This window comes from Homalodisca vitripennis, chromosome 8 (genome assembly GCF_021130785.1).
Source record: "Homalodisca vitripennis isolate AUS2020 chromosome 8, UT_GWSS_2.1, whole genome shotgun sequence".
NCBI classification, from domain to species: domain Eukaryota; kingdom Metazoa; phylum Arthropoda; class Insecta; order Hemiptera; family Cicadellidae; genus Homalodisca; species Homalodisca vitripennis.
Window position 1 is genome coordinate 7929802 of NC_060214.1, and position 27477 is coordinate 7957278.

General features: G+C 33.8%; 2 protein-coding genes across 5 annotated transcripts in view; one reads left to right on the forward strand and one right to left on the reverse strand.

Annotated features, from left to right (window-relative positions):
* LOC124367240 overlaps window positions 1-20215 on the reverse strand; it is a 78606-nt gene extending 58391 nt beyond the window's left edge. For 2 of the 3 annotated variants that reach the window (XM_046823925.1, XM_046823923.1), the window contains exons 1-2: window positions 20064-20215; window positions 14474-14560 (exon numbers count right to left, since the gene is read on the reverse strand). The gene's annotated coding sequence lies outside the window, so the exon portion shown is untranslated. Of the gene's footprint in view, window positions 1-14473; window positions 14561-15704; window positions 15741-20063 lie in introns of those variants that run through there. The other variant, XM_046823924.1, reaches the window with a different exon arrangement.
* Window positions 1-27477, forward strand: part of LOC124367241 (intraflagellar transport protein 43 homolog A) — a 64508-nt gene that overhangs the window by 746 nt on the left and 36285 nt on the right. The gene's annotated exons all lie outside the window — the stretch shown is intronic.

Genomic DNA, 27477 nt, shown 5'->3' on the forward strand with positions numbered 1-27477 from the left:
TGACCTCGATTGTCAATAAATTCCTTGAACACTTTATTCTTTATGCAATCAGTGTAGGTTGGAATCAGTGTAGTTTCAGCATTAATTTTGTCAAACAAATCAAGAGTGTAAATCAATAACGAGAAATTAGTTGAATGAGAACTAATTTGTCGTAGGTTGTTAATAATCTATACATCACCAAAGGATCTCCTTCAAGCTATAACGTATCCTATATTTCCTACATTCATTTGATATGACCTAAATATTATTTGCCTCGCTCTTGAATCCTCCCAGGGAGAAAGGGATACACGAAATATGTACGATGGTCTCGACGTAGTAGTTGTTTTATTAAATGGCATTATGATAACAATGTAGATCTCTTGGTATTTGGATTTTTCCTCGGGAATTTCACCAGGCTACACCGTTTAATGAGTTTTCCAACATATCACCCAACTCTTCGAGAAGTTCTCCCCATAAAGAGACCAACCATAAAAAGTTCTTTTAATTTGTAAATAAACGGTACAGTATGGTTCAATATCAAACTAGAATGTTTAAAAGTTTGTTTCGGTTTACTGCAAATTTTAAACCGATTGATGTAAATAATATTTTCAGTTGAAAAGCTAGACAAAGATCTTGACATAGAACACAATATATTTTAAAACAAAGAAAAGTGAAGCCAAAACTAATTCTGTAAGTAAACATCCGTTTAATATTTTCTCAGAAGCTATCAAGTGTTTGTTTTAAATCTTTGCCTTTCTTGACTGCCTTTATCGTTCCTAAATATATCAGAGGAAATTTGCGGAATTCTTTATCTTAAAAACATTTCTACCATACCCCTTATCTTATCTGCAACTGAAACTGGTTCCCCCTCCTCGGACACAAGTAGATAAAATCTGACTCCTAATCTCTTGACGTTTTGTTTAAACAATTTACTATTTCATATACAAATTTATTTAATACCACTCTCTGTTGGTGTGAAATGAAAACAATGAGAAGAATTTGGGAAGAGAAGTTTTCTAATTGTCCGAGGAAATAGTGGGGAATGTTTGCGTGACATTCCGGTCACTAATTGACATTCCAATTCATGGTTGTCCTTGACATTCCTTTTCTACTTATTCTATGTAACGTTTTAGTGTGTATTGAAATCAATGAACACATCCGCCATTCCATTATGAGAAATTGACACGAACAAAATAGTTGTTTCTTTAAAATCTTGTTTAAATATGGTTTTTAAAGCCGCCCTTCTAAATTGCTCGACGAGCTTGTAGTAGCTGTGTAGCAAAGTCTGCTAAATGTTGCGTCTAAGCACGTAAGTTATGTAAAATTGCTAAAAGTTAGTAAAATTACTTATAGCAGATCGTGCTACATATAACTTTTAGCAAATATTTAACATAAGCAAGATTTGCTACAAGATTTTCCGGACATTTGCCATCGTTCAGTGATACAAAAAATCAGTAACACTACGTTTCGAGATCTGCAATCTGATCTCTTCTTCTGGTAAATAACTAACTTAACACATGATTACAAACTATGTTAAAATTTAAAAATATCATACCAGAGTGTTGTGACATGCCTAGAGAGAGATTATAAACTACCATGTAGTGTGTCAACATCACTAACTCTAAAACATGCACTTAATAAAAAACAAAACACAACATTAATTATTAATACTGAACTCGAATGCAGTAGATCTGTATTCAACCAACCACCTACGACTCGTCGTTTTATTTTAACCTAATTTGTAATTATGTGTTAGGTTCGTTATTTACCTGAAGAAGAGATCAGATTGCAGATCTCGAAACGTAATGTTACTGATTTTTTGTATAACTAAACGATGGCAAATGCTCGGAAAAATTCTGTTTCCTTCACAATCCTTCCATCGTCAAAAACATAAACTTCAAATAAAGAATTTGCTATAAGTAGAAAATCTCAGTTTTAAAAGCGCTACATATAACATGCAATATCTAGATTCTGCTATACTTAGCAAAACTTCTGCTATTCGTACCCAGTCGGTAAAGATCAAAGAAACCTGGCCACATCTATTTTTTGCCAGATGTAGCAATGTTATACGCTGTATTTTTGTCCAGCATCTGCAACATGTAGCGTGTTTTGTCAATTAAGCGGACACCAGTCAAGCGCGAGCAACGTGCATGGTTTGTGTACGGTCTCTGTTTGTCTTGTGGACAGTTTTGAAATGGAACGTCGTGTCGTGACGGTGTGTGGGGCCGTCAGAATTATTAATTGACCTTTTCCGTGAATAGCTAGCTTATGGTATCCAAAGTGTCCGGATTTAAAAAATACGCAATAAAAACATGACGCTCGGTCCGGCAATAATAGAAATGCATACTCAAAATCTTCACTGGCAATTCTTGAGACGTTGAGGCTGCCATCAGATCTGATTACAGATCTCAATTAAGGTCCATTCGCATCTTCATGATCGAGATCTTTCAGCAAGTACTCCCACTGTACAAACCCCCCCTCCCGCGCTATTGCAACAAGTGACGGCAGAACCTCCTTCAATCCTCTGACAGGTCAGTATCACAGTTATTCCAGCCGCAAGCACCAAGTTTCTGTTTAGCACATACAAGAGTCACTGATTTTAAATGTTATACAGGGTGTCCCGTAATTCACTGGACAAAGGTATACCACGTTATTGTTCAGGTCAAGACAAACATTTTTCATCATATGGCCATGGGTATCAAATGTTTAGTTTCTCATCTGTCTGTCTGTATGTGTTTTTTTTTATAAAAAAATTAATACCTTAAAAAGTATAAAAAAACTATACAAAATTAGACTCACATTGTTATGATAATTAGGACAGTTACTGAAAAGAATATCATGAAACTATCTTTAGTATTTTCAAAATGGTGGCCATTAAAACTTTTTAACTTTTTATATCTTAAAAACTAACATTTTTCTTAAGAATTGCAAGAATATTTTATAAAGGGGGTTTTCAAAAATATAATGACACTACAATTATTTAAATCGAATAATAAATAACTGATTTAGAGCAGATTTACTGTGAAAAGACATGGCCCACATTGACAGATGCCGTATATTCAGTTTTTGTATTGTTGGCTATTCGCTGAGAACCACAATGTGGTCTTGTGGTCCACCAACTGCATTAAGGTAGTGGTGAATTGGATCTCAACTCAAGATTCACAAAGTAAACAAAGTTCATAAATGAGAAAATTAATATAACCTTTCAATAGCACGAAGTATTCTTTAGTCACAAGCAACACACAATTCCATTAACACGCTCAAATTTCAAAGTCCACAAGGAACTGTTCCAGATCAACCTGTGACTAACTGACGTTCGCGATGAGTCTTCGGTGTCCATTTATTTCATTGTTTTGAATAGACGCCAAGCAGCTGCGTCACCGCGTACGAAATTGGCGTCACTCTTTGACGCCCGAATGACGCCATCCTGACACTGTTTATGAGCTTTGGTACATTCCACACAATGAACCCTCGGTACAAAGCGTCACGGGCGTCAGCGTCATGACAAGCGTCACGAGCGTCATGAAAAGCGTCACTTGGCACAAAGCTGTTTCTCAACTCTTGTGGTTGTCACACGATTTCGTGTCTGAAGACTCCACCAATTCCTTGACAAATGTTACAAACAGCGCTTGCACACATTGAATTTGTTCGTTTGGCATAACACCTATGAACTAAGTGAGGTATAAAACCCTTTTAGTGCCAGGGATATCGCTAGAAGACGATTTAAAAACTCGCTTGAGTGCCGAGAGTCCCGCGCCGAAACGGGACGTTCCTACGCGAAGAGTGCTGGAGTCTCGCTCCGAGAAGAGACAGGGTCTTTTGTAGAAGAGTGCTGGAGTCTCGCTCCGAGAAGAGACGTTCCTACGCGAAGAGTGCTGGAGTCTCGCTCCGAGAAGAGACGTTCCTACGCGAAGAGTGCCGGAGTCTCTCGCTCCGAGACGATTTCTATTTCGTTTGTAGTACCTCTATAACTTATCCATCATACTGTCTGATATCAAACCAGACAAAAAATGAACTAAATTAACCTTTTCAACTACTATTTCAACTTTTTAATGCTGTTAGGTGACGTAAACAACTAACTAAAAGACAACAGTTTCTCAGTTGGATCGCGATAGCGGTGTCGTGACAAATAGCGGAGTGTTTTTTAAGTTATATAATTGTGCGTTTTTATTTATTGTCAATGTTTCTAAGTTATATCAGATAATAAGATTAATTTTAAAAAAGTGATAACAGTCACTTCCGAGTGTTCATGAAGACAGTGTTGTAGAGTTTGTTTAAAAAATGCCTGAATAAGGTAATGTTTGTGTTTTTAGTTTCGTTTTGAGTAATTATTGTTATATTACACATGATTTTGCATTGTTTTGAATAGCTTTTATCATTAAAGCATTAAAAATTCTAAAATAATTAAAAAAAGCTTTTTATGGTGAAAAATAAACTTTGACTGAATATGTTCTAAAACCCTGTGCTTTTTAGCAAAAGAAACCTCTAGCGCTTGAATAATTTTTATAATTGTGTTTATTGTACAATATTAGGTTTATTACAAATGATTTTAAGGGTGTTTTTAAATGCTCTTTATCATAAAAGTATTAAAATTTAAAAATAAAGTTTTCTTATATTAGTTATATTATCTTAAACTAGATTTTTATTTTGTTTCCGTAGAAAAGTGACTGTCTAAATTTTTAATGTTTAAATTATATAAACATCATGTTATATATTTTCTAGTGGATAATTCATTTACCTTTCAAACGAATCAAAAAGGAGCTTTTAATAATAAAAAATAAATTTTAAGTTTTTTTTCTGAAACCTTGGGTTTTAGTAAAAATAATCTCTAGTAATTAACTATTTATAACTATTTTGTTTATGCTACAATATTAGATAACTACATGTGATTTTGGGTTGTTTTTAAATTCTCTTTATCATGATAGTATTGAAATTTCAAAATAAAATTGTTTATATTTGTTTTTTATTTTATTTTGTTTCTGTGGAAATGTTGCTGTTTAAAGTGACTTGTTAATTAAAAAAATTATATAAAAAAATGTAAATAGTTTTTTGATACGTAATTCATTTACCTTTAAAAAGAAGTAAAAAGGAGATTTTTACGATCAAATATAAATTTTATGTAAATTTTTCCTAAAACCTTGCGTTTTCGTCCAAAACCCTCTAGCACTTTTCGCATAGTCACACAAAAAATAACTCGGCACTTTTCAACGTGGATTTGATTTTTCTCTGGCACTAAAAGGGTTACATGCTAAAAGACGGGTACGGACGTCGGACATTATGTTAATGTGCGCCGCTGGAAGTCGTAGGAAGTAACGAATGCGCGCCCAGTTAGGGCGGTGAAGGTCGCATCCAACTGTAATGAGTCATAACACAAACGGAGCTTGCATACAGACAAACACAGCTAACGTCAACTGATACAGGTGGTCGATTGGTTAAGTGAAGAATTGTTAGCAATTCCCTTATTGTCCAAGTCCGTCTGAGCAATATCACTTAAAGAAACATTCCAGAGGCTTGAAACTTAGTATATCTTTGTATAAAAAAACCTTATTCATTTTTGGTTCAAATGTATATCTGTCAGCTTGTTAGTTCGATAACTTTTGATAGAAAGGTCTTAGTGACTTGAAATTCAGAACATAGTGTCCTCTTGTTCCAAGGAATATCAAAGTTAAAGTAAAATTGTTTATTGCAAAATCATGTTAATTTGTATAGCAAACGTCTAGAAATTTGAATTAAAATAATGTTGTCATTTATACCACAATATACATACAGTTTTTGCAGTCTTTTAGTCTTATTCATATGCCAATTCTATCCACTTCCAACGTTGGAGTCAATCTTGTAAATGATCGGTCTCCCAGTTGTGTGCCAGAAATTCGCCGACATTATAAAATGCCTTTGACGCTAAAAGGCGTTTGAGGCGAATCTTTAACGCTTTGGGCGTTGGGGCACTTTTGATGGAATGTGGCAATCTGTTGAGTAAATGAACACCAGCCTGTGAGGGCAAGTGATCATAAGCAACCGTTCTGTGCCTTTCAGTTCGGTAGCTGTCTCTACCTCTAGTCTAATACTCATGTATGTCTCGGCCCCTTATCTAAGGGCACATCTTGACCTACAGAACAGAAGTGTAGAGACTCGCCAGAGTCAGCAATAACTTTTGGTACAAATGTGATAGAGGCTAGAAACTGAGTACACAGTTTCCTCATGGCCCAAGGAATATCTATTGGTTTTAAGATCAACAGATCAAAATATGGCAGTCCATCTGTTTTTGCAATAACTTTTGATATAAAGATCATGGAACCTTAAAACTTAGTGCACAGTTTCCTCTCGGTCCAAGAAATATCTATTGGGTTTAAGATCAATAGATCATATGGCAGTCCATCCGTTTTTTTCCAATAACTTTTGATATAAAGATCATGGAGCCTTAAAGCTTTGTGCACAGTTTCCTCTCGGTCCAAGAAATATCTATTGGTTTTAAGATCAACAGATCAAATTGGCAGTCCATCTGTTTTTGCAATAACTTTTGATATAAAGATCATGGAACCTTAAAACTTAGTGCACAGTTTCCTCTCGGTCCAAGAAATATCTATTGGGTTTAAGATCAACAGATCATATGGCAGTCCATCCGTTTTTTCCACAATAACTTTTGCTACTCCTAAAAAGGTCATAGAGGCTTGATACTTTGTACACAGTTTCCTCTCGGTCCAAGAAATATCTATTGGGTTTAAGATCAATAGATCATATGGCAGTCCATCCGTTTTTCCACAATAACTTTTGCTACTCGTATAAAGGTCATAGAGGCTAGATACTTTGTACACAGTTTCCTCTCGGTCCAAAGAATTGGTTTTAGGATCAACAGATCAAATGGCAGTCCATCTGCTTTTGCAACAACTTTTGATAGAAAGGTCATACAGACATGCAACTTGTACGTAGGTTCCTCGTAAACCCAGAAAGAAATAATCTGTTGATTTTAGATTAAAAAGATCAAATTGCTGACTCTGCGATAGCTTTTTATAGAAAGGCCACAAAGATTTGAAAATTGGTACGTAGGTTCCTTATTGTGCAAGAAATCTATTTATTTTAGGATCGAAAAGACAACTGGCAATCGGTTTGTGTGTGCCTTTGTTAAAAAGGTCTTAAAATTGTAAATTTGCTACATCCCTCTTGGTGCATGGATGAACTTTATCGGTTTTAGAGTCAAAATGTTAAATTTCAATCCGTGTCAAAAGCCAATGTGTGACGTTCTGTTGGATCCTTCGATACATGAAATATCTCTCATTACATTCCCCTCTGCGTTATGTTTGTGGTAGAACAAAGAAACTTTCGTGGTGCAATGAAAGCTGAGATAAGACTACAGCACGCTAAAGACGTCAGAGTGACTAAGACAAGATCTGCAAGAAGAGAGCTGCTCTGCTGCTGTGTGTCAACAACTTATTTCCGTATTCTAGTCAACACGAAATATCGCTCATTGCATTCCCCTCTGCGTTATGTTTGTGGTAGAACAAAGAAACTTTCGTGGTGCAATGAAAGCTGAGATAAGACTACAGCACGCTAAAGACGTCAGAGTGACTAAGACAAGATCTGCACGAAGAGAGCTGCTCTGCTGCTGTGTGTCAACAACTTATTTCCGTATTCCCAGTCAACACGAAATATCTCTCATTACATTCCCCTCTGCGCTATGTTTGTGGTGGAACAAAGAAACTTTCGTGGTGCAATGAAAGCTGAGATAAGACTACAGCACGCTAAAGACGTCAGAGTGACTAAGACAAGATCTGCAAGAAGAGAGCTGCTCTGCTGCTGTGTGTCAACAACTTATTTCCGTATTCCCAGTCAACACGAAATATCTCTCATTACATTCCCCTCTGCGCTATGTTTGTGGTGGAACAAAGAAACTTTCGTGGTGCAATGAAAGCTGAGATAAGACTACAGCACGCTAAAGACGTCAGAGTGACTAAGACAAGATCTGCATGAAGAGAGCTGCTCTGCTGCTGTGTGTCAACAACTTATTTCCGTATTCCCAGTCAACACGAAATATCGCTCTTTGAGTCCGTATGCGAAGTTCAGAGATTGTACATTGAATGAGGCTACTTCGTATGTTTCTGAGCATTGTCTGAATAGATTATTAGAATTTAGAACTTGCTTGTTGGACTACTTGAGTTATTATTGAGCCTTATCTTCTCATATGAGTAAATTGTAGCCAGCGTTAATTTACCTTATACTAGATAATATGAGATTATGTTAAAGACTAATTAATCCTAAACTTCTATCTATAAATAATGTTAATCTTTTAATGTATCTCAAAGAATTTATCCGTTTCTCGTTTTCAATTTATAAAAATCGATAGCCTACTTTGTTTGGAAAATGAGAGATAAAATCAAAAGCACGTGTAAATTTCAAGTTGAAAACGTCAATTGTTTTCTTATTTAGGAATGGAATTTATAGCAATTTAGTGCAGAGTGTTAATTCAATTTGGCTTTATGGGTTGTAAAATCCTGAATAGCTTAGAGCCAAATTGCATTGTATCGGCACATAGCCTAGCTTTTCGTGAACCTTTTTTGTATTTCGAACCCCACATAGAAGAATACCTGAATACACTTTACCTTTTGCTTTTGCATTTTGAGCAGTGTGTAGAATGCCTGGTTTCACATATTGACAGTGAAATATTCAATTCATAATAACATTGAATTAGAAATCTCCAAGATGTAGCAAGTGGTTTTAATTATAATAGAGTATGACAACAGTTTAACCCACATTATCCTACTGGTACCTGTACCGGGTGTCTTAAAAGTCCCTCCCCCCTTATCAACTTTCTTATGAATAGTGATTTACTTTAGTGGGTGTTTATATGACACCTCTTGCAAGTGATACCTCATTTTAAAGGTATTATAAAAAGAAGAAAAATGGTACTCTTCAAATCTGGTGGCCAATTAAACTTTGAAATTTTGATAAAAGCCCCACAGTTTAAGTTACATTTTAAGTTATCGTAAGGCAGATAAAATATTCACTTACTAGTTATTTTGAGAACTTAGGACACAAAATCATACAGCAAATTATTACAAGAATCAACAAACATCAACAACCATGATTAGTATAGCATTTATTAGGTTATGTTTTGTCTGACCGAGGCCCATTAAGAAGTCCTTGGAATGCCACCAATAGCTGGTTTTGCCATGTTATCTATTATTGTATACCAGTTAGTATGTGAAACACATTCAGTCCAACCACTGTGTCAAAGTCTGAATAAGGATTGCCATTTAACGATTTTTGGGAGGGGAGTCAAAGATTTTCATACGTCAAAAAACTCCTCATTTGGTCATATAAACATCCCCAAAGTAAAATCACTCCATCTCTACATCTATAAGAAAGTCAATTGGGAGGCGAAGGAGGGCTTTTAAGACACCCTGTATATTGTATTACCTGTCTAATGGCATCATAGTGGCAATGTTCTACAAGCAACTGATAGTTATGACTCAATTAAAGTTACTGTAACAAGACAGTCCTTTTGTATGAAAAGCCAATTACGGGGGTTCCAATTTCCACTAAATTTCATGGTGCCCAATGCCAATTTCTATCACTTCATCCTCAATTTCCCAAAAGAAGCCTGCCATCCTCACAGGGGTGATGTTATTAGGCTTGATAGTAACTGCAGATATCAGACGACACAAAATTCCTATTTCACCATTCTCAAAATATAACCTCAAAGTTGCTTTATTACAGTACCTCACAAAAATCCTAATTATTGCACTAGAGAGCACAATTAAACAATGAACATCACTGGAAAGGTCTGCATACCTGGAGGTATAAATAGTGCCTGTTAGATTAAAATAAAATGTGTTGCAAGTTAAACAGTTTATATTAATATCCTCTTTGCTTTCTTGGCTTAAGAGAGCACAATCACAAAAACAGAACTTGGTTGGACACGTAACACAAGCAATGCCCATTGATGCCTAGTTTTTTTAACGATTATGTAGAAAAGACTTGCAATATTGTAAATAATTTGAGTTGTATTTATAAGCGTAAAATGTAATTAATCGGGTATGAAGTGATGACTTGTAATTATTTAAGACCTTTCCACAGTAGTCAGATTTTGACGTTGATCTGAAATTGTAGCCTATTAAGTGGTGTGCCTAATTTGTATACTTCATCATCCATAAGGTGAAGAAGTACAACATTTAGCAACTCAATTGTTGGATCGATTGTGACAGTGAATCCTTAGTGAGGTTCTAAATCATGGGGAGGTATTGTAAAATTTTTTTACAAAGGTTGGATTAATATCCTCTCACATTCTTTTTTAGAAGAGACTAATCCCCTTTTAAGCCTTATTCTGTCCGTCCTCATGGGCCACTGGCCTGTGCGAGGATCTTATCAAACAGAATAAGGGGGAGAGTCGATACAGTACAAGGTTGATGGTACTGATAAAAGCTGCAACGGTCACAGACAGGATTTGAATTTGCGCTGTATTTAACTCAGACCAAAAGTCCAACGACTTGGACCGCTCGGCCATCGGCACTCTCATGGCTTCTGAAATTGACCGTTTCCTGACTTTTTAAGTGAATTTGTTTTTGTCAAACTCACTGGAGGTTTCACTCCAGCTGACCTTCAGGAGGAAGACAATAGCTGGACCGGTGGGTTTAACGACAGTTTTGAATTCAGTCGTAGCAGCGATACTGAGAGGTGAGGAACCACACCCAGAACCCGATGAGGCGTATCCGTCTCCATCTCCTTGCCCACCTTGGAACTCTATTCTTGTGCTACCTGTCACCAGTATCACTCTAGACCATCTAGAATCTAAAATTCCTCACAGGGAACAAAAATCCAAAGATGTTAAGAACAATTGTTAAAAGGATCAGTATAATTGTAATAACTGTTGAATTAGTTCTTGTATTTGCATCTACATCGCTTGAACATCGTACAAAACACGTAGATAGAGACAATGATTCGTGATTTTCAAAAAGAGTTTTGGACTATTTCATTGAGCTGTGGATACAATACTGTTGTGGCAATGGTATATTGAGAATGCATTGTTTTTCGAAACAAGGATAAGGATATTCGATGAGTACCTTAGATCAGCATCGTTGTCATCAACAATTGCATTTTCCTACTCATTGGTAATTTCTTGGAATAGCAACACGTAGATAGAGACAATGATACGTGATTTTCACAGAGTTTTGCCTATTTGATTGAGCTGCAGATACAATACTGTTTTGCCAATGGTACATTGAGAATGCATTGTTTTTCGAAACAAGGATAAGGATATTCGATGAGTACCTTAGATCAGCATCGATGTCATCAACAATTGCATTTTCCTACTCATTGGTAATTTTTTTGGAATAGCAACACGTAGATAGAGACAATGATACGTGATTTTCACAGAGTTTTGCCTATTTGGTTGAGCTGCAGATACAATACTGTTTTGCCAATGGTATATTGAGAATGCATTGTTTTTCGAAACAAGGATAAGGATATTCGATGAGTACATTAGATCAGCATCGTTGTCATCAACTAGTGCATTTTCCTACTCATTGGCAATTCCTTTGAATAGCAAAAAGTTCGTGGTTCGTAGATGAGGAACACAGTATTCAACAGAAATGAAAGGCCTATAGAAAATGATCATATAACCTAGATTTATAATTAGCTGTTTCATTTGGCTGTAAAATGACAAAAGTTGGACTTCTTTATACCATAGTAGGGTACGGTTTTATTACATTCCATAAATTAGATGCAGGCTGTTAAGATGTATCATTAAATTATTGAAGAAATAATGGCTTAGATGGCACAAAAGTATCCAAATTCTTCAAAAAGACAATTTCAGAATCTGGCTTCCTCAGCACCTAAGTCGACCAGCTGTTAGAGTAATCCAGTACTCAGTAGGGAGGACAGTGACTAATAGGATTGAAAGAGATGTGAAGTACAGGACTGGGGGGTGAAGGCGCGGTAGTCTTCAAATAGCTCATGTCCCTTGGCAGAGACAGTCTACAGGCAGGCTGTCAAGTCTTCTTGCTCGAGTTCAGTTCGTCCTGCCATTGTGCATTTGAACTGAATGTTTATTGATATCTGAATTTTTGAAAGTAATCACAAACATTTAGTGTCCTGTGCCACAAAGGGTTTGAAGTGAACGACACTTATAGTTCGATAGTTGGATAAATGAAATGTAGGATGAGCCTGAGTATCCTGTAAAGAACAGCTGATTCTTAGAAAGGATCTTGGGAAACTAGCTCAATGACGAGGGACAATGGAAACACTCGCAGCATGAGGTATTTAATATACCCCCCTCCATGATCAAATCCATTCACGAAATACATATACCGGGTGTCCCACGAAAAGGTTTAAACGTTTGATTTTATATTACTTGCCCATTTATGCACCGAGCATTTTAAAACCCTACACAATTCATTAAATAGATTTTCAAAATATGCTCTAAACATTTCAGCTCTCTAGCAATTGTAGGATCAAAATGGTGGCATTTTGAAAGACTATATTTTAAAAACAGCATTTCTTGGTTTTGTAAAATTATTTACTGCCATATTCTAGAGAAATAAAGCATTTCAATCAGAAAATTACAACATAGCCTACTAGAGAACCTACAATTACAGTCCACAATTATTCTAACTGTAATCCATCCACAGCGACACACTGATAACAGCGCTTACCAAATGAATCGTAAGCTCGTACAAAGAAATTCGGCGGTATCCGGAGAAGTTCCACTTCAATTTGTTGTTTTAATTCCTCTCATTATTGAAGCTACGAGTATAAACTTGTTCCTTTAAGAAATCCCATAGAAAGATTACTAAATGACAATCTTCATGGCCGTTGGATTGGTCGTGGTAGTGATATTTTAGATTGGCCACCCCGATCCCAAGATTTACTATGTGTGATTTTTTCTATGGGGTTACAAACCAAAAATACTGTTTTTTTAATGTTTTTAAAGTATAGTCTTTCAAAATGACACCATTTTGTTTCAACAATTGCTTGAGAGCTGACATTTTCACAGAATATTTTTAAACCCTATTTAATGAATTGTGTAGAGTTTGAAAATGCTCGGTGCATAAATAGGCAAGTAATATAAAATTAAACCTCTTCGTGGGACACCCGGAAATACTCATTACATGAATATTCTTCGCGACACAGTTCCTCATCTGAATAATTTAGAATACAATAACTGATCGCCAAACAATCGAATTATACAAAACCAAGGGTGCCATCACTATTTTTACTACAAGGCCTTGGGAAATCCTATTTCTAAGACTTACAACAAAAAACTGGCAATATTAAAAGACTTGTGTTGAGTTTCTGCAACTGTTGATTCGTTGTAACACGTCATCCTAAGTATGAATCAACTTTGCCGTGTGCGCATAGATGAACGTGATGATGCGGTATAGTAGAGGCCGTAAAATATATTCATACTATAACAGTAAAACATTGAAAATATGCTAAACACTGATATTTGAAACGTTTACATCTTAAATATTTGTAACAAGGATTTCTATAACTAAACTATACAGTGTATAACAAAAAGGTTGGGCTGACTACGCATTTTTCAGATTTTATGTGTGATGCTAAGTTAAAAATGAAGAATAACTTTTACCAAATTCCTCTTCGTTTAGCCGTCATTTTGTATTTTTATTAACATATTATTATATATAAAACTATTAAAGCTAAATAAACCAAATTCTGCACATAGACTTGAATATGTAAGAGGGAAATAAAACAATAATTGTGTTAATTTCATTAATATCAACAAAATGGCGTCTCTTGAAAATGTTTAGTCAAATCACAAAAAACCCAGTATAGCTATAAAAAATGTAGGCTGCTAACTACAGTGCAATCTCGCTAATCCGGCAGTATATCGGGATTGGTAGTGTCGGATTACCGAAATTGCCGGATTAATGGATGTATGGGTAAAAACGTACGAAAAACATACAAATGTACATTGAAATTTATTAGAAACCAGTTAAAGTATAGTTTAACATAAGTAGAACGCAAAAGTACAATTGGAAAATAACTAAATACACAAAAAAAAAGTAATAAACAAACAGTACAGTATGCCTAATCTGGCTGTGAAACAAACAACGGAAGGATACAGTACAAAAAATTTGAAAATCAGTGCCGGATTACTGGACGTGCCGTATTAGCGCACGGCCGGATTATAGAGACTGCACTGTATTTGGAGAATTTTATTGCAATTCCAACGGTACTACTTTCAACGTAATCCCTCGAGGCATAAGCGAGCACGACCACTTTAAGGTTCGGTTGCACAAGGTGTGAGCAGCAAAAGGCTTTGGCGAAAAAACAAAAACACCCCTCAAGATAGTACCAAAGTTAAAGTTCAGATCACGTGAGCGCTCACGAAGGTTAACCTTAACTTTGGTACTACTAGTAACACATTTATGATTACCTGATCTGAACCTACTTATATCACGTAATAACAAGTAGTAGATAGGGACAGAGTGGTCTCCAGATAATACTAAAGTACCCTTTAATGTAATACAACAAAACTTACCTTGAAATTCGGTTTCGAAATTCCAAGTCGTTAATCGTTAAGAGGTTAAACCAGTTAGGTCAATCCTCGCTCGAGCTCGTTAAGTCGCTGGAACAGAAAACGACCATATTAATGATACAGCGAACCAAACGACAGAATCCGTTGGAACAAAACAACAAATTTAATTTGAACAATGAACAAGTAAATACCGTTGCAATAATGCAACAGTTTTTAGGAAATATAAAAGGTAGCTCATAAAAATACAATATTCATATAATGTACAACTATTACAATGAATAAACATGATTCATAGATTTTCTGCCTTTCATGTTTTTCAGTATAGAATAACGCTCAGGGAAACCTTAAAAATTTGCGTGTGTAATGTAATATCTGGACAGGCTCCGACCACAATGTTATACAGCTTCCCATATTTAGATTTAAATGTATGCATGAACCTATACTTATTACAGGGTTTTACCTATCAGGATAGAGTGTTTTATAAAATTGAAAACTTAAGTCACTCACATGCAATGAAGCATCTACTACTTCATAACAAAATAATGTCTGTTCCAATACAGTAAAAAGTAGCAAACTTCATAATAACACATAGGTGCTTTCCTAAAATATTTTAAGGTAAGGTTGAAATATTGCACATTCAATAATTAAACCCCAATATCTTTTCAAAGACTTTCTTTTATTAAAGACAGAATGGATTATTTATTTCTAAAATCTCGATATTTTTGAGTAGTTTAAGGTTGTAAACTACGCAAAATGTTTAAATTGTTCATACTCTGAGGCTAAAAGAGAGAATTACAAAGTAATTCAAAAGGATCAGCTGCGGAGTTGATTGTAGGATTGAAGTGTCCAATCCCTTCACCTTTGAGAACTCACTATTATACAAGAACGTAGCCAGGACAAAATTTTTGGGGGGGGGGGTCCATAAAACTGATATTTTCCCGTATATAGTAAGGCCCCATTTTGTTAAACCTTAAAGAGTTCGTGACCCGTTTCTTTCTTTGTTGAGGACGATCTTTCAGCAGTGCATGTCAGTAATACTGAATAATTTAATTAATAATAATTGTTTACTAATAAAGTAATATTGAAAAAATTGGAAACTTTGGGGGTCGGGACCCCCTGAATCCCCGCTGGCTACGTTCCTTACTATTATATATGATGCAAAGGATTTTTACTGCCCTCATTTTACTACTTTTTAAATTCATTTCCCTGTTTAATGATCCCTTCAGTACACCACCTGTCAATAATTTCCGATAACATCAATGCCGAAGTAATCTGACATCCTCCTTGTTCGCGCAGGCACCTTAAGATGTCTGACGCCACACGAACGAGGTGGCGATGATGAGTTGTCTGACAGTTTTGCCATTTCTCCGGCCCCTTTTATTGAGTCAGTTGCTCCACTAATGAGGAAACAACTGTTTATCTCTTCCATAGCGATTGCACCATTCCCTCATGAGTCAGAGTTAAATCATCTATTACTTTAGTGCATCACAACAGACAGGTTGTTCTCCTCATTATCTCGAATCTTTGAACTCGTGCCTTCTGACTCTTCTTCAAGCTGACTCACGACAAAAAGAAGACTTCGTACTTTGGATATTATTGAAAATGCAACCAAATATCGTTGGTATTTGATGAAATGCACAATACAGTAATGTAACAATTAAGTCTTAAAACCCTTCTTAACATATTTTTAAGAATATGTTCAACCCTTTGTCCTTTTGAAGAAGTAGTTTTAAACAAAGCACAGAAACCACTGCTGAATGTCTGTATCTTTTCTTTACACAAATAGTATTCACATTTAACGAGTGCTTATCAAAACCATCAATTTCAAAAGCAATGTTCATTGTTCTTGGCTTTTCTCATTCGTGTGGATGAAGATAAACTAGCAGCACCTTCAATTTGTGATGGACCTTCAACCCTCGAATTCTCGCCCAGAGCCTTGACATTATTGATGCTCAATCTCATCTTTATCCTCTTGAAGAAACATTTTTAATCAAAGCACAGAAACTGCTGCTGAATGTCTGTATGTTTTCTTTACACAAATAGTATTCACATTTAACGAGCACTTATCAAAACAAGCACTTTTTATCTTTCCCTTGCTTTTGTCATTCGTGTGGACGAAGATAAACTAGGAGCACCTGTGATTTGTGATGGACACGAATGGGACCTTCAACCCCTGAATTCTCGTCCAGAGCCTTGACATTATTGATGTCAGAGCGATAAATCTGGTTAAGCAAGAGAGCAGAGGCGCTCTCCTAGACGAGTTTGGGACCACAGCCAATATTGTATACTTGTCTGCATCTGCGTACACATGAGCTAGGACGGCATCAGTCAGAAAGGCACTCGCCACTTTCTATCAGTTTGTAAATGAGGTATGGATGGTGTGATAGCGGGAGAGTATCACTTTAGTATAATGGCAGTATTAACATTTAAAATATTTTTGTGGCTAGGGCTGTCCAGAAAGTTGTGTATAGATTTATGGGAAATTCGAGTCTGGTTAATAGAGAATAACTATTTTTTGTTTATCTTTCATTATTAAACACGTCAGAAAGACAACACGCAACAACCTTAAATGAATAGTAAAGTATCAGGAGAACAGGGCAACTCAGTGATATCCGTAGTTCAAAAGTATTAGGAGAGCATAAATACAAACCATCAAAAAGTTATGGATCGGACGAATCTAGAGCCCTTACCAATATGCACGATTACGTATATCCAAGATTTAACTGTAGATAATCATTTATGAGTTTATACAATAACATAAGTAACTAAAATTGAATTAAAAACTGAAATTAAATAAGTGTAATTGATCTTGATTTATCTATACATTTTTTATCTACTAAGAAAAATATCATCAATCTTTAAATGACTCAATATAATTTTTGATGAAAACTGATAAAACAGTTTTATGTTGTTGACTATTATTTCTTACACTAAATAGATAATCAAAGTAACAGTGGTGTAGATAAAAATACTAATATAAAAAAAGTTATTATATGTTAATATTATTAATTTAATTTTATATCATAAATATTTATATTACACTAATGTTGGTTAAAACGTAATTTCCACTCTATTGGAACTAAGTAGGCCTAAAACTATTGGTGTTTGTTCTAATGAAATTCTGTACTCGCAATTTTTTAATCATAAATACACTTTTGGTTAACCTTCATTTTAACTATCTGCCATCATTTAGGAATTTTAAACCCCAACTAAATCATTATATTTTGTTTACACTATTTTATTTTCACAAAACAGAAATTTAAATACCTTACGCATAAATTTGATAACATTTTTGCTTAAACGTTTATGTCCTTAAATGGTTTAACAGTGATTAACAACATGCCATACGAATAGTGTTTCTCTATATCCCCCACCTCTGTATGGTAACGAAAAGTTCGATACAACTACAAGTCTATAATGCGGTAATGATGTGAGGAAGTAAACATTGAACAAATTTTCACATCAAACAGAATCGAAAGATTAATTTTTTACGAACACTCAATTTAAACTATGTTATTAGTAAGAAAAGGTTATTACAATATTCAGAGCATATAGAGTGTGTATTTTGTCATCATGCAATACTCGACAATGAAATTACTTGGGTAGTAAATTAAAATTATTAAATTTGCGTTGGGTTCTTCAAAGAGGACAAGTTCGATTTTGCTTGAAATAACGTTTTTACCAATAAATTGATGTTGCACTGTTGAACCAAAATCAAAATTAAATTAAAATATGTTTGCTTACGTTTTAAAATTGTTTGTCGTGACATAAAACCCATGATATTAATTATATGATAGGCCTATTTATATTAAAAATAATAATCTTAAAATAAAGGTTTTGGTTGTTAATACTATACGACTGTTGTAAAACCGTAATAACCCCGTAAAACTGTAGATAATTCTATAGCAACAAATAAAAACGTGGATAATATACAATATAATTTATGTCACTTACATGTAGCCTATACAAAACTACATATATGTGCTACTAATGTTTCAACACTGTATACATTAAGATTTGTACATGAATTCTTAACATGAACGTGCACTGCGTTGTCACACATTTGAAGCAATTTTTTTAATTAATTTACGTTTTATGAGCAATGATTCATTGAAATATATAATATGATAGACTGGGAAACAAAACCTAAAATAGAGTAATTTATTTTTAACGGGACCGAAGGAAGAGAGAGAGCTGTCACGTGACTACGGGAAGACCATTCCCGGAATCTGGAATTTTCAGAAATGTTGAGAAGTTTCATTATCAAGTGCCCGTTTTGAAACAATTGATCGACTTTAAGTACCGTACTCAACCAAATTTTCTATTAATTGCATTATGCTTAGATTTAAAACATTTCCTTACAATACAGGTAAACAAATTCTCGAAATACCCCCCCCCCCCCACAGTGTACCTTACATTCTCGCCAGTATGTGTTTACATTGTGATAGCGGCGTAAGCAGAGAAGATGATAGTAAGTTTATAGAGAGATTTATAATATTTACAATTCTGTAATGTGTTCAATCGTAAAAATAATAGGGATCTACATTATACCAGCTTCTTCTTATTGGAATCAAATACTTAACTTATGAACAAACACTCAACAATAAATATGAAGTTTTATTTTTGTGAGGCCTTTCATTTTAAATGAACACCTTATCAGGCCCACGTAACTGAAATAAAAATAAAGTAATAATACAAACAATTTAGACTTAAATGAAAACACGTCATTAAAAATACAAAGAGATAACATTTGAAGACCAAGAAGTATGTCTACTGTATATGTAAAAATTAATATTTAATTTGGTTAAAGACAGTAACAGTGAATTTTGGAAAGGTCCAGGCTCATTATTTACTTAATCATTTTGGTCCTTCTGCATAAAAATCGTTTCGTAAGCATCGAGGAATTTTTTTAATTTGTGATTTCTTTCAATAATTTTATTTGTGAAAAGCAGTGTCCATTATGAAATGAATGTTTTGCGACGACCGATCTTTCCTCTTGTTGATATTTCAGATATGCTTTATGTTCCTTGACTCTCTTTTTATCTTCGTTTTTGTTTGGCCAATGTATTTTAAATTACAGTTGTCACAAAAATAAAATTTTATAATTATTGGAGTGTTCGTTCATAAAATTAAGTAACAGGGAGGGATCTGTTGTCAGTGGTTTAAAATAATTAATTTAATTTGATTTCTTTTTAAGTTACTGGCTCATTATTAACAAGTACAGGTGAAATTATTCCCTTCAGTGTTTTAAATTACAATAATAAAACGCGTGATTCTTATTGTTTTTTACTAGGTGTAGGGTGTTTTTAAACAGCTGAGATGACGATTTTTCACAAAACATCCCATTTTAATAGGTTTTTTAATATTTGTATGTGCATTATCGTGAATCTCCGCCCTCCCCCCATTGTTCAAAGCTATTTTAAAATTAATTAAATACGCAGGGAGCCGCTGCTGGACTTGTAGAGTTATTTTGACATCACGACTATAATTAGACAAGAGCGACAGATGACGGGTGGATGCCCGTCTTCTGGTCCAAATAAGTACAAATCCCGTGTTAGGCGCAAGTTGTTAGAAGTGCACAATCCGCACTTACCAGAAAATGTGAAGTGACGGCCTCGGAAAGCCATTTAAACGATGTAGCGCTGGTGAACGCCTGTCTCGCCTCACACTCCCATGTCGAATGCCGGTGGTTGTCGACACTGCCGCGAGGGCGCAGCACTTCTCGTGGGCGTGACTCCGGAGGCCCCCGCTAGGTGGCAGGATGTGCTTACTCAACTTCTCCACATTCTTCTTCTCTCTTCCAATTATTAGAGCATTGTTGGAATACTTTGTGTTTAATCAACACAGAGCGCAGCATTGAACCTTGAATTAATTTATTTTGGGTTAAACATCACTAATAAAACGTGCCAGAACTATCGCGGAACTTTTGTTCAAATTCTATAATTTTAATATTTTACTCTTTCAATTAAGCTAGTTCAAAGTTGAAACAAAACAGAAAATCCAGTGTTCGTGTTCGTTTTTATTTTCGAGTTCCCAGAACCCTTCGTCAGAAACGCGCTGAATTAATAAAACACAGAAACAGAAACCAAACCAAAAAATAAAATCATAACCAAAAAAAGGAAGAAAGACATTTTAATATTTTTAGTAATAATAATTCTTTATTGAACACAACCATACAGAATGACTACGTCAATTTCGAATCACTAAATGTGTATGTTGAAATACAAATTTACCTTTTATTTGAAACTCTATTTATACTCAAATACATCTTCCAGTTACTTCAGTCTAATTTAGCGCACCAAAATGGCTAATAATAATAAAATGCTTAACAAGAATACTTATCACAAAATGAAATTTTACATGTCAGGGATCAGGAGGGTACGCTTGCACAAGCTGGGAGCAACAAACAGCTGATACCTCTCAACTGTGACATGTCTGTTGCTCCAGGCTTATGCAAGCATACTTTAAAGTGCTTGTACTCGCTTAGACGTTGACAGATTTTGTAGAAAAAAGTAGCGTTGGAATTATTACAAAAATTGCAAGTATTTAGCATCTTGTAAATTTTTTATAACTGATGCATACCAGCTGATACCTTTCAACTGACAAAATCTATATTGTTCCCGACTTGTGCAAGCATACCTCTAAAGTTATCGTTCTCAATTATTCGTTGATGGATTTCTATAAGAAAAGTACAGGTGGACACCTCATAATATTTCGAAATATTTGATACCTTGTTCATTTTTTATAACTATACTGATTGTATTTTTTATTTGAAATTAAAGATTTTCATTAGCCCATTTTGTGTTTTCAAAGCAAATCACGCCATTATTTTTTTACATTTTCTTCTTATGTATATCATACAATGATTCATATATACATTTATATTACTACCTATGTGCAAGTTTGGTATCTGTAGCTTTACTAGTTCAAGATATATTAATTTGTTGATCAAAGATACAGGCGGTTATCGGCTAACTACAATGTACCTGTATATACAGGTATGGTTCGCATCAAGAAGAGAAATTCACAAAATGAATCAGAAAACAAATTATAATTTATGAAGTCTGAGCAGTGCCAGAAAACGTGTTAAACATAATTTACTCTTGGAAAGTATATTGGGAGCTTACAACTTCCCAGAATAAATTTTCTAGCTACAGACCACCAAAATGGTTTACACGACGAGTAATTCGAGTCAAAAAAAGAAAAAGTCATTCATTTTCTTAACAAAACCTTGAGCAGTTTACAATGTCTGAAAACCATTGAACATTTTCTGAGACTTAATAACCCAACCATTCGCCTTTCGTTTTCTATCACAGACGCACTGTATTGTTAATATTGAAAAGAATAGTGTCATGAGGGAGTAAATTGCCAATATCGTTCAAAGGTAAAGTGATATAAACATGTAAATATTGAAATTTCTAAACGAATGAAATAACTACAATCGCAATAGGTCATTCCTTAAAAATATTGGTCATTCCTGTTATTTTAATTTTCATAAAAAAATACCTAGTTCGTCTTAGATGAAATAAAACAATGTTGACGAAGAAAAATTAAAAAAATAAGTACAGTATAAGAGTTAGGATTAAATTTTACGATAAATTTAAATTAAGTTCGTAATGAATAATATTGGTAAAATACATTGCTAATAAACATAAAGTGCTAAAATTCAGTAATGCACCAAAGCACATACCCGTAGAGCACTATAGCCTAACGTACCTATTTTTCATTTTCATCTACAGATAATGTTTTTAAGTTTTGTTATCCTGATAACTATACAAATAACAACACGAATTTGATTTTTGTAATGAATTCACTGATAAGCAAAACGTTTCAAAACTTTTTTTAGCAGCGTGACATTTAGCCTACCTTGTACTAAAGTCTTATCTTTTAAGAAAGTTAAGTCGAGAACATTTTAAGGGTTTCCTTTTCCATTACATAATTTATCGGCACTCAAAGGTTAGAATTTCACGATACAAGCTGTATGATTTAAAAAAATATGTAATTTTCAAATGATAGTAGAAAATATTTCTAGTTTTTATACCAATCTATCTGAATATATGCAGGTTAATACCCAAAGAAAGACGTGTATATTATTTAAGTAGATTCAGAATCAGTCATTGTCCTTTCTGATAAAATTAGTGAACATATATATTAAGTGAACTTGAAAAGGCTGTATGTTATTATATAACCCTTTTGTGGACACCTAACATAAGCCGAAAAAAACCAATGTCAGTTAGTTCGAATGTAATACGGTCTGGAAAACATTATGAGAGAGCACTTCCGCGGTAAAAAAAGAATAGTCGTGCCAAACCCTTGCGATATCAAATCGATTATGAATGTAAAATGCTGTCTATATATATATATATATATATATATATATATATATATATATATATAAGTAGATAGTAATATGGGGTTCCTGGCGCACTTTCGGAGCCGACCGAAAAGCAATGTAAAATACTGTTCAATGTACCATAAAGGAAGCTGAGAAATAACACAGCAAATCTCAATGAAAAATTAACCGAATCTACAGTCGTTCGTCTCCAAAAGCGATCGGTACATTACTATCTACTCTGTGGAATGAAAAATTAACCAAATCTGAGCTTCTACTTTCTTAAGCTGTGCTTTGTAAAATGTTGTCAAATCTGCTACGAATAAAGGATTTATCTTAATAAAATTTAATCAATTTAAAACATTTTTACTAAAAACATACTTTAATAAAAAACTTTTCTACTAAATAAACAACATGAACTCACCAAGCTCTCTTCAGTTTCTAGCATTTCAAAAACTTACAAAGAAAGACAATTTTAACGAGTTCAACGAATTACCAAAACATTTTAAAGAACAGTTGATACTTTCCTTAAATGATACAGAATTCAAAGAACTTGTAAAGTCTTTTGCAGAAAAAACGTCTAATGGAGTGTTTTACTATCGGCAAAAAACTAAAAAAGTAAGGGATTACATATTTAATATAATTACGAAAGATATTGAAAAGAAAGTAAAAAAATAAACAAACAGAGAGTTTTCATCGTTTTTTTATGACATTTTTCCCATATTATACGTTCTTTCAAGATAATCAAGACTTAATTGATGAATTTCTTAGGAATGTTTGTGAGTATCAAGATTTATCAACACAATTCATTAAAGAGCATTATAGAATTTTTCTTATAGAATATAGCCACATTTTGTGTGAAACAAAAGGTATTACTGTAGATAATATTCCATGTGATTCCTATGAAGAAAGACACCAACTATGGTTATCAAAACAGTACTATGACGTGGGGAGGGACTGCAAGTTTTAGAGTTAAGACTTTATTCTACAAAGTTAATTGTTATAATTTCTTTATCTTTTATAGTCTTCTTTCCAGTAACAATCAAGTGTAATTTTTCATTTTTGTTTAATTCTTTAATCTTTTTCTCATCCAAAACAGTCAAAAATCTGTTCGGCAAGTGTACTTTACAATCTTCCAACTCGGCAATTATTGTAAACCCGAATTTATCTTTCATTTTCTCCAAATTCAAGATTCTATGTTTCTTCCTTTCTTCCAATTCATTTAACTTCTTATACTCTTTAAACTTACATTCTCCAATATCATTTAACTCTTTCAAGAACTCCATTTAAATAGAAAAAATTTAAAGACGGAAAAAATGAAATTCGCTAACCTTCACTCGAGAAGTCGGGGAGAATGTGAGTAAAACCGCATTCTTTTCAAGAGGTTCTTCGTTTAATTTCTCCAAATGTACTATAAAATCATCGAGGATTTCTGGTTCAAAATCATAAACAAATTCAACATCCAGATAATGAAAAAATACAGGTAATATCTTTTCATAATAAACGTGTGTATCGATACCTACAAACCTAATGTATTCTTTGAAAAGGAAAATAATTTTGTCAATGGTTCCAAGAGATAAGTAAAAATTTTTATTCTGTTTTCTAAATTCTGTAACAAATTTTGTTTGCTTCTTGTCTCCATATTGCAATTTTGTAAGCAGGTTATTCAAATGTGTTAATTTATTTCGAAATTTCTTAGGTTTAGGTCTTTCTAACAAAATTAAATTACAACCTTTACAAACTAAATATCTTTTATCGATAATTTCTCCTCTATTAGAACACTTGTAACAGTTGGCATTATACTCTTCCATTTAAACAAAAAGATTTTTTTATAAATGGAGATTATGGAACTAAGTCTGCCGAGATATAAATTTTTCAGCGCAAATGTTTGTGTTTACATTTCTACAACAGAGATAAATAGAAATAATTTCATTCTATTGTACAACTATTTAGGATATTTTGTCTATGACTACAAAGATTATTCCGGAAGAAATCGAGATTTTTCATCAGCGAAAGAGTATATTTTTGAAGTTTTAGAAGGAATGAAAGAGAATAATATGAACATCATCAATTATTGTAAAAGACAAAATGAATGATTGTGTCTTTGGTGTAGTGTTGTTAGTGTGCGTGTTTGCGCTATGGGGAATCACATCACATTCAACTTCTACGGTGTCTATTGTTTAGAGACTTGGCCCTGCACTGCTACTGTCCAACCAAGTTAATGGCTAGGAGCTGTAATTCGGGTCTTAGACTCTGGAATTTTTTTGTTCCCAAGTCTCATTTTTCTTTGGTAACTACTGTGTAGAAGTTGATGGAGAGATACAATTAGGGAATTTGTGTCGGGTGTTTTGTAAGTGTAATGTTGTATTAATGAATGATGTGAATGATGAATGTAATGAACGAATTAAGGAAGAGAAGGAATGTACGAATTAAGGAAGAGAAGGAATTAAGGAATGAAGTGGAAAGGTGAGGAAGCAAATGGCGCGCCAACCACAGTTGTCATTACTCGGCTTGTTCTATAGTCATTACACTATGGCCACTCGTGTAAAGACTTGTCCCCAACCACTGAACGACAACCATGTCTTCCTCAATAAAAAGCGCGCCTGAAGCTCTGGGATTTGAACCCAGAACCTCAGGCTTTGAAGGCAAGCGTCTTACCAACTGAGCTACGGAGAGTCTCGAAAGATATAAGCTATATCTCTGCTATATAAGTTGTTCAATTAGGATTGCTAGTTTACAAGTTTATTAATAATTTTATATTTCAAAAACCACTCAACCGATTTTAATGAAATTTGGTACACATATAGTAAATACTTAACTCTTTCGACTTAACTTATCCATAAGGGTGAAATCATCCCCTATTTCTTAATATTCATAAAAAAATAAAAAAAATTATCAGAAAAATCTGAAACTTCAAAAACAAGCGAGTTCAACTTAAAATTTCATGAAAATAACAAAATTTTCAAAAACTACCCCAATCATCCCTTATCTTAAAACTCTTATATCTCGAGAACTATTGGAGCTTTTTTGCTGAAATTTGGTATATAGGATCAGTAAATATTAAAGTATTTTTTAAAATCATAACTTCCGGTCCAACCCTTAAGATGACCTTGGAATAGTTTTTTGTTAATATCATCCCCATTTTTTAAGATATTCTTTTGAAATTAAAAATGAATACTTATATCAATGTCTTTAATAATTCTGTAAAGTTGTAGAATTATCCAATGAATAATATAGACAATAAGACGATTTTTTCAAAAATTTTACTGAATTTCTCTAATATCGTTCTTAATCACATCATAGGCTAAAAATTTCTCAGAGACAACAACAACATAACAAATCGCGTTTGTAACAGCTTTTTGAAAATCCATATTGATAATTATATCGTTCTTTGAACCAGAAATATTTGTCAAACTCTTTGTTGTATCAATGACATAAATAGGTCTATTCGCTAAAAATTCTTTAGGATTGTAATACATTTCCTTATTATTACAGTAAACTTTCTTAAAATCTTGATACATCTGATACATGATTCTGAAAAGACCTCCTGAAATGTTTAAATTTTGTAATTCATCTGGATAATAAGAACCGTTCAATTTTACTCTGATATTTTTTACATCCAAACTATCAAACTTTGAAGGATTTTTTTCTTGATTATTCTGTCTACCTGTTTGAAAACCTATAATAACGAACTTGGGATTGAAGATATTTCTATAAATGTTTGTAATATCGAACGAATAAGTTGTTCCGGAAATACCTTTTTGTTCAATACACTGCCAATCTAGAAAATTAAACATAATGTTTTGACTTTTTGTAATTTCATCAATCAACCTTATTTTACTCGTGATTTTATAATCAATCATTGGAACTCTAATAAAAAAATCTGTAATTGTTATTTTTCCATCAACAGGCATAACATTTCCAGTTGCAGTCTTCAGAATCGCATCATCGTCTTCTGCTCTTATAAAATCTTAGATAAAATCCTCCTTTATAGATCGGAATAGTAACATTTTCAAAAAATCCTAATCCAAAATGAGATAAATTTCCAGCTGCTTCAAAAACACCAAATTTAAAATCTGATTCAAAGCCATTAGAAGTTTGAGAAATAACATCACTTTTTGAATACGAAATAGTTCCTTTAATTGTGCTTAATTGGCCACAGTTTTCGACTTTTTCTATCAATTTATTGTGTTTTCTTACTTCAATCTTAGAAAATAAAAACGGTATAAAATTATCGATTAATCTAACATTATCAGTTCCAAGATACGCTTGACCATCTTGTTTTGTTAAAGTTCCAGAAATATAAAACTGGAAGTTAGACGAGCAAAAGTTATCTCCAAAATCAATATTAAACTCAGTTCTTTTATTCGGTTCATTCAAATGTTGTTTACTAATTGGATAGAAATTTTTAAACTCCGCCCTTTCAATATCACTAGCATATTTTCTGTAGTCCGCCATTTAATAAGAGAAAATTTAGAAATTTTAAACATCATGTATCATTTTTTCATCGATCTAATGTACGTTTTTATAAGAAAAGATATAAATTTTAGTAAAATAATTAAAAAGATTAGAGTCATTTTTTAATGATCTACTTCGTCATATTCAGGATTCTCTTCCTTAAATTTTGCGATCTCGGTCACATATTTCAATAAAATTTGCACAGGATAGTAACCGC